We start from the raw sequence: 7,913 nt of genomic DNA, 5'->3' as shown, positions 1-7,913 counted from the left end.
CTCCTACTCTCAGGGTCAAGGAGCAAAGGCGAGGGCAGGGTCTGGGCAAGTAACAAAACAAAAATCAACTGAAACAAAGAAGGGCATTTAGATGAGGAGAAAAAGAAGGAGTTGTGTAAAAACAATGACATTTTTGATGGAACAAAAACCATATTAGCTGAAAGCCAAGTATTGGATGCAGGGAGGAGATCTGAATCATCCTCTTGGATCCACTCCACTCTTAATAAAACATTAACTATTCATTGAGAGAGAGCACACGTGTGTGCATGAATCAGTAGCCTGGCGGGTCTTCTTTTGAGAGATTAGACTTCCTGAGCACCAGTCCCTCTTCTAGTAAATGTTAATTGTTTATGCAAAGTGGAACAACTTCAAGAGGAGAGGCTAAGGGCTTCCCGACTGCCTCCTCCTTGGGCAAAGTAGTGACAGGAGAACTGGACAAATTCCTTAACTGCTCCACCATTCAGTAAAAAGGACACACTCACAAACCTCTGCCTTCCTTTCCCGCCAAATAGAAATATTTTGGGGTTTGGTCAGCAAAAAACCTGGAAACCAGAATCCCTCTCAGTACTATCTGACTTGGATTTTTCAGCTGCAGAGCAGCCCCGGTGCTGACCCAGGGGAAGGAGCCCTTTCCAGCCCCAGCTCTCCCTGTGGTCCCCAGCCCCATAACTGCAACCACACACCTGCCAGAAGATTTGTGCTCTCATTCAAAACATAAGCTGACAGATACCACACAGAGGCAACTGGATTTCTACAAGCACTGCTGAAAGCAGCACCTCTAATAGTGCCAGGCACAAAGTCAAGAGTGGTAGCAAACCTGTTTTAATTAAACACTATTTAAAAACATCAAACAGTAATGCTCGCTTACATATATCAGCTGGTCACAGTCAGCTCTTAGCCAGTATGTTTTCAAAACTTGTTTATGCTTCACATCAGCTATTTCCCACAGGATCAATCCCTGCTAGCAGGCTGAATCCTTAAAAGCAGTGTTTCTCAGCTGTTTTAAAATCAAAGGACAACCTACCATTGTCGGGGAAGAGAAGCCACTATCCTTCGTGTATCTCCTTTTGTTATTAGTTGCACACTTTCACTTGGGCACGGCCAGTCAGGAAAGTTATGCTCCCATTGCTGTGACCAGAGGGTAGGATGTCTTGTTGCCATCATGCCTCCTATCACCTTCCTATGTCTTCTGAATCAGCTATGGACTGCAAACCACAAGCTGCACAAGACTGCTCTACGGCAAACATTGCCAGCCTGTCATCGTTTACTTTTTCTTATACCTGGGGAAAGCAGAGATTTGGCTCAATCTGCGACGGGACTGCACTGCTCATCCTGGTTTACACCTCAAGATGCAATGCACGTCCATGGAAAGAGGGATCTGTCCTAACTCATAGATGTACTGAGCTGCAGGAGCCCCAGTGCTGCGGTGTTCCCAAGCGGAGGGAAGGCAGCAGAGCAGAAGGGTGAGAAAGAAACAAGGGTGACAGCCCCAGGAGCTGAGGACCTGGACCCGAGAGGCATGGACCACTGCCAGAGGTCCCACAAGAAACTTGGTTTCCAGTGCATAGGGTGGTCTCCGAGTCCTCTGGGTTCCTACTGCAGAGATCCCTTGCTTCCTCCTGGTGCTGGGACAAGGAGGGAGCTAGTACTTTTAGCACATGTAGAAAATTCCTCTGCACTGGGACATTCCCAGTTGCTTTGCAACTCATAAATTTATATACAGAACTCAAAGGGGCAAAATTGCACTGACACTGCTGGGACAAGGATTTGAGGATCACAGGTTAATAGGAACAGGCATGGACAATGAAACCATGCAGATTATTTGCAGACCAAGATGGAAAGCACCAGATGGATTGGTTTCCTGTCGTATTGGAGCTCTTCCCCCCACGCTGTGCAGTGCCAATGTCATCTGGGTGCTTCGCATTCCTTTCCAATTCAGAAAAGTCAATTTTGTGAGTCATCCAAGTGGATGGCTGAGCTAGATCAAATGTAGGGCATGCGATGCTAAGATAATTAAGAAGTTAGTAGAAAGAAGCTTACACCAGGCCCTAGGAATTGCCTGGCACATCTCTACGAGACAGAAAGCAGCAGCAACTTCCACATGAATAATCCTCATGTTGGAAGGCCTGCCATCAGTCCTCAGCAAATCAAATCCAGGCAGCAACAGCACAGAAGATATATCAACAGACTGAAGTATCTTGAGGGTTCATTCTCCCCCTAGAAAACAATTTTCATTCCTTTAGTTACTGCTTTTTATGGGAATAACAGATGAGCTTAAAATGTAGGGGAAATTCTTTAAGTCTTGCTAAACATGCACAGGCACAAATCAGCTCTGATTTGGAGCAGAATCACAGAACCACAGCATGGCTGAAGTTGGAAGGGACCTCTGGAGGTCATCTGGTTCAACCCCCCTGCTCAAGCAGGGCCACCTAGAACTGGTTGCCCAGGACCTAGTCCAGATGGCTTTTGAATTTTTCCAAGGATGGAGACTCCACAACCTCTCTGGGCAACCTGTGTCAGTGCTCAGTTACCCTTTCATTAAAAAAAAAAAAAAAAAAAAAAAAAAAAAAAAAAAATAAAAAAAAAAAAAAAAAAAAAAAAAAGTGTTTCATGATGCTCAGGAACATGCTGCTGAGGTTTATTTGGGACCTAAAAATTATAGCACTAAGAGCAATCTACCATAATGAATTTCCCTGAATTTCAGAGCTAGTCTTGAACATTTGCAAGAGTTGCCTAGAAAACACCAGTCTGACAACAACACAAAATACAGGCTGGGCCAATTCTTTGACTGTATCTACTATAAACGCATACTACCCATCACAAAAGCATATGAATGAGAACAGAAATTATACCCACACTCCAAATATGCACTAATATACACGTTCTATTGTACATACACAAACACACATTTTACATAGAATTATGTGTATATGGGATATATACATGTTTACATGTATCTTCCCCCACCTTTCTCAACCACATTGAAAACAAAAGCAGTTCCTTTCTCCAAAGCAAGAAACCTCTCTTAGAGCAAAAGGAGCAGACTTAGCAGTTTGGCTCTCAGGCATTTATATAAAATTACACACAAGCTACACTAAAAATCTCCTAATTGTTACAGGAAAGAGGAATACTTGCAATTAAGCAAGAGATCACACTGGTGTAAAAAAAGAAAGATCAAATCGAACCTTAGGCATCATAACAAAGTGCATCTGATGTATTCATGGCATCCCAGGAAACCTGCAATTACTGTGCAGAAAAATAAAAAATTCCAGGTTCCTTGGAAGCCAACTGCTAAAATCATTAAAGCTTCCTGGAATAAAAACTTATTCCCTCATGCCTTAGCTAAACCTGTCAACAACAGGAGCCCTGAGGAATCTCCCATGTTTGCTGGTTACCGCTCTCATCCTTGGGGTCCTTACATCATGTCGTGATATTCATCTCCTGGGCAGAGCACAGCTGGCTATAACTTCCTCTGGAGCCTACCAGGACCGTTCCTGAAATGACCCCACAGCTGCAGAGGGGCAAATCGGCTGCTGTACTATGCGAGATGGCTACCTTGGACATCTGGAACTCTCCACAGGACATGGTCATCCCTCCCTGCCTCCTCCTTCTCCCCTTTAGACACGTCCGTTTCTTCTCTTCCTTAACGCACACTCTTCCCTCTTCTAAAGCATACTTTGCCCTTATTTATTGTTACTGCACACACAGCCTGTGTCTCCTTTTTCTCCTCTTCCCTCTCATCCATAGCCACCCGATCACCTCCCTTACGGAAGAACAGCTCTGTTCAGACGGAATGGAGCAGGACCAGCAAACTACTCTCATGTTGCAGAACATACTTACCGCATGGGCTGAGATGCCCAAGAAAAGAGCTGAATAATGAGACAATTTACAAAAGCAAGGCACCTGCGAGCTCTATGTCAGCACAGTACGCTACTGCTAGGCCTGACCTAGCGCCTATACATGTACTTGCAGAACTATTTCAATACACTTGGATGATTAAGTTATTATCTCCTTGCAATGGGATGTTTGTCTTTCAGTCATCAAGCAATCTGTGCAAAATGTTAATTCGCTTAATCAAAATTTTAATTATTTGAATTAAAGTTTAATTAAATTATAATTAGTTAATCACATTTCAGTTAAAATAAATATGAATTTTAATCAAGAAAAAACATATCAATATTTTCAAATGTTTTCTTTTTATTTTACGACATTTTCAGAAAAACTGACAGCTGTAAGACTTTCTCTGAGAAGATGATGTTAACAAACTGAAAGACAAAGGAAAGCACTTAATAATTTTATTTATAGTTAAATTTTCCTAGAAGAATGGCTTGAACAGAAATCTAACCTTTTGGGTTTTTAAAAAGCCAAACATTTCTTTGTAAATCCTTTTCCAACCTCTGCAACTGGATCTATACCACCATCACTAGAAATGTTATAGTTGTTAGTAAATGATCAAGCACAGGGACAGTAGATTGGTTTTGGGTGATGCTTCTCCCTTTATTTTTTTTTCCCTCAATCAGATCTCTTTTAGGTAAAAAAAAAAAAAATCATAATAACCCTTTCCATAGCCTTCACGATTATTTAACTGGTACTAAGCAGATGAGGCCACAGTGGTGATGTATTACTCTCCTGAAGCACAAACCATGGATGAAGTTACAGAAGAATGGTGATTCCAACCTTGCAAACACTACTCAGGGTAGCTTGGATCCATGGCTAAATTCGAGCTTAAAAGACAACTCCTATCTTTACAATGAGCTAAGCCAAGTGAAGCCAAGTGAATCTTTACTCCTGAGCAGATTTGAAACAATGACTTGGGTACCAGCTAAGACTCTCAGAGGCAAAAAGTTTTCATCTCCATAAATTTTTGCTTTTGAAAGCAGATTTCCTTCCAGATCAGCTGGTTCTAGATGAACCTGCTTCCAACTTTGCCTGTCCATACTGGAACAAAGTCCCCAGAATGGGAAGGTCTTAGAAATGAGGGTCCCAGCCCAATGGTTCGAAGTCCGGCAGCAATGTCTGAGCAAATTTGCCATGTAATCCACTCGAGAGGGTTTGGCTTCAGATGTTGAAAGACAAACACATTACTGACTGACCTGCTCAAATTACTTTTGCTTGTAAGTACTGAGGATAAGAACAGTATTCTTGTCCATCTTTTGGGTTACATTACTGTAACTTTACAAATCAAGTGGTGACATAAATGTAAAGCAAAAAAGAACTAGAAATTATGTGCAATTTGAGAATTTACAGTTCTTTAATTTTGCTGTTAGGATGGCATCATATTTTCCTGAAAGCTCTTCACAGTCTAGGCAATTAGATTATACATATAATTAAACCTATATTATGTCTGTATTGACATAAAATGTATTGACCCTAAGCAACCACAATATGCAAGCTATGTGCAAATACATGGTAAGAAAAAGAACAGAAAAGGAAACAAAGTCAAGTCTTTCTCTACAAATAAGAAACTTGTTACATGGAAAGTACATGACTTGCCCACAAACACAGAAAGTTGGTAGCACAGAGGATCTCCAAGCCAACTGTTGGAGTCTTTGACTAATAATCCCTCAACCACAACTGCATCTAGGCCTCTTTTCTCTGGTTTTGGCTGATACTTGTTGCTGTGTGTCTGTGTGCCTGCACGCACGCATATATGGACTAATACTAACTGTGTCAGCTCTCAGTATCGGCTTTGAAGAGGAACGTGGCTCCATTTTGGGATGCTTTCACATTTTAAGCAAAGTTTGTCTTTACTGGTCATAGACACAAAGCAAACTAAGCAGCCAGGAAAGCAGGTCATACGTCTTTGAGAAAGATATGTGCTACATACTGCCAGCTCCAACTGTACCTTATTGAACCAGAAAGCCTAGGCACACACCTCCCTTCAAAGGCGGATATAAAATGCTTTACTTATTTCTTCCAGGGCTGGTATTAGACATACACAGGCAAAGCAGCATTGGGTCGTTTGCAGACCTAAAAGAAAAGCACAGTGCTCTCGCCTGCATGCCTCGGCTCAGCTCCGCTCACCCAGGCAGTCCAGAAGAGAGCAGCTCCTTCCTGTTCATTTCCAGAAATCTCTACCCAAAACACACAAAGAACTAACATCCAACCTGCAAAAACAGCAGCAAAAAGAAACTGTTTCCATGAAGCTTTAGCAGGATCTATAGTCGCAGCTGGCAAAGACTTTTGCTAATGGGGAACAGCATAGGGAACTGATTTAACAAGTAAATTAAGTATTTTCTACACCTTGTATGTATGCAAGTCTCTTACCCTCGGGCATGCTGTCAATGAATGCAACCGCAGCTCTGTCATGACAGCCCCGCATTCAATAGCACCTTTGTCAGGGGAAAAATGTCAGGGTTTTCAGGCAAACTGTAATAGCAGGTCATTGCTTACAAGCCCTGAGTCTAATTATTGGCAAAACAGCATTTGAAGGTTTAGCTTTAGTTTGCACTACGCTTGTTCTCTGGCCATTAGCAAGTATTTAAATAGAATTAATTGGCTACTTGGAAGGTCATTTCAATAACTTTTGCAACAAAACCTGGTGAGTTCTTGCACATACAGGGTAAATGACACACACAGATCAGCCTGCCAGCAGTGAAGTGTGCAACACACAGCTTCAGTGACCGAGCTAACTATTTCAGCCAGCTCCTCAGACTAGTGACCCCTTTTGTCTATGCAGAACTACATATAAGCGGTCCCTTTCTATATTCATCCTAATCACTTTATATTTAGGGCTCGAACCATTGAGAGAAACGGCAACAGAACGAGCAAGGTGGAGGAAAGCTGCAGAGAAAGGAATTGAATTCTGTTGGTAACTACAAACTGGTCTTTTTTTTCCCCACTGAAATTATGCATTTACCTTTGAATGGAATCATGGTTCAGCAACACAGCCATGCCCTATGAGATTGCTTTTTAAAAACGTTCAAATATTCCTAGTCTAAAGACAGCATTTCTCTCAGGTGCATGCTGCTTTGTCAGGAAAGAATTTACACTCTATGCTTCCTTCGTAGTTAACAGCTGCATTAAACAATTCAGCTAGCACCATAAATTATACAATTACCAATCTATTGTGCTTGAGCCAGTCCTAAATTATGTGCCAATTTGTAGCTTGATTGGGTAGTTTGCATAATTAGCACAACACATGTTCTAAATCCTATCTTTGCTCACAAAGTTGCAACAATCTGCAGACCAAGAATTACTTAATGAAGGTCATGAACTTCTCAAATGCATTTATTAAACTGTAGACAGAAAAGTCACAAAAAATTGACAGGTGAAAAAAAAAATCAGAGAAAAAAGGAGTAGGCACGGTACTCCTATAAATGTTCACATAGTTCTAATAAAAATACAGCAAAATAAAAGAAGACATGGCATATTCAAGCATTTGTGAACAGTGTATTGTAAGATTGCCCAAGGAGGCAAGTTGTAGCTCGTAATAGCTGAGTCAAAATGGATAATCAGTTATGGTATGTTGCCAATTAAATGTACAAAAGTACGAAAAGAAAGCCATACTTTATCTAGGAATTATACATTATTTTTTTCAGAACTAGTATAGGTGCAAGGGTTTTGATAATGTAACTTTGTCATGTTACAGTTGGTATTTGTACATTAAAAGTAGTATACCAGGGAAAAATCACCCTGTAATAGGCTCAAAATTAGCCTTTACCACTCAGAAAAGAGATGTTGAGATCACTGGGAAAATGTCACCACAGTGCTCTGGAGAGACTATATGAAACATCGGAAATTATTTAAAGAAGAAAATGTCTTCTCACTGCATTCATCTGTGGATATATTCAGAGATTTTTTTCTTTTTTCTTTTTTTTCCTGAAGGCGATAGTAGAACTACAATAGACACCAGGACAGCACAGGAGATGCAATGAAGATCTATTAAATCATGAAAACAAATCAGGGAAAAC

This window comes from Aptenodytes forsteri, unplaced genomic scaffold (assembly GCF_000699145.1).
Source record: "Aptenodytes forsteri isolate BGI_AS27 unplaced genomic scaffold, ASM69914v1 Scaffold65, whole genome shotgun sequence".
NCBI lineage: Eukaryota > Metazoa > Chordata > Aves > Sphenisciformes > Spheniscidae > Aptenodytes > Aptenodytes forsteri.
The sequence above is the reverse complement of the archived record's forward strand: the minus strand, read 5'-3'. Positions refer to the sequence as shown.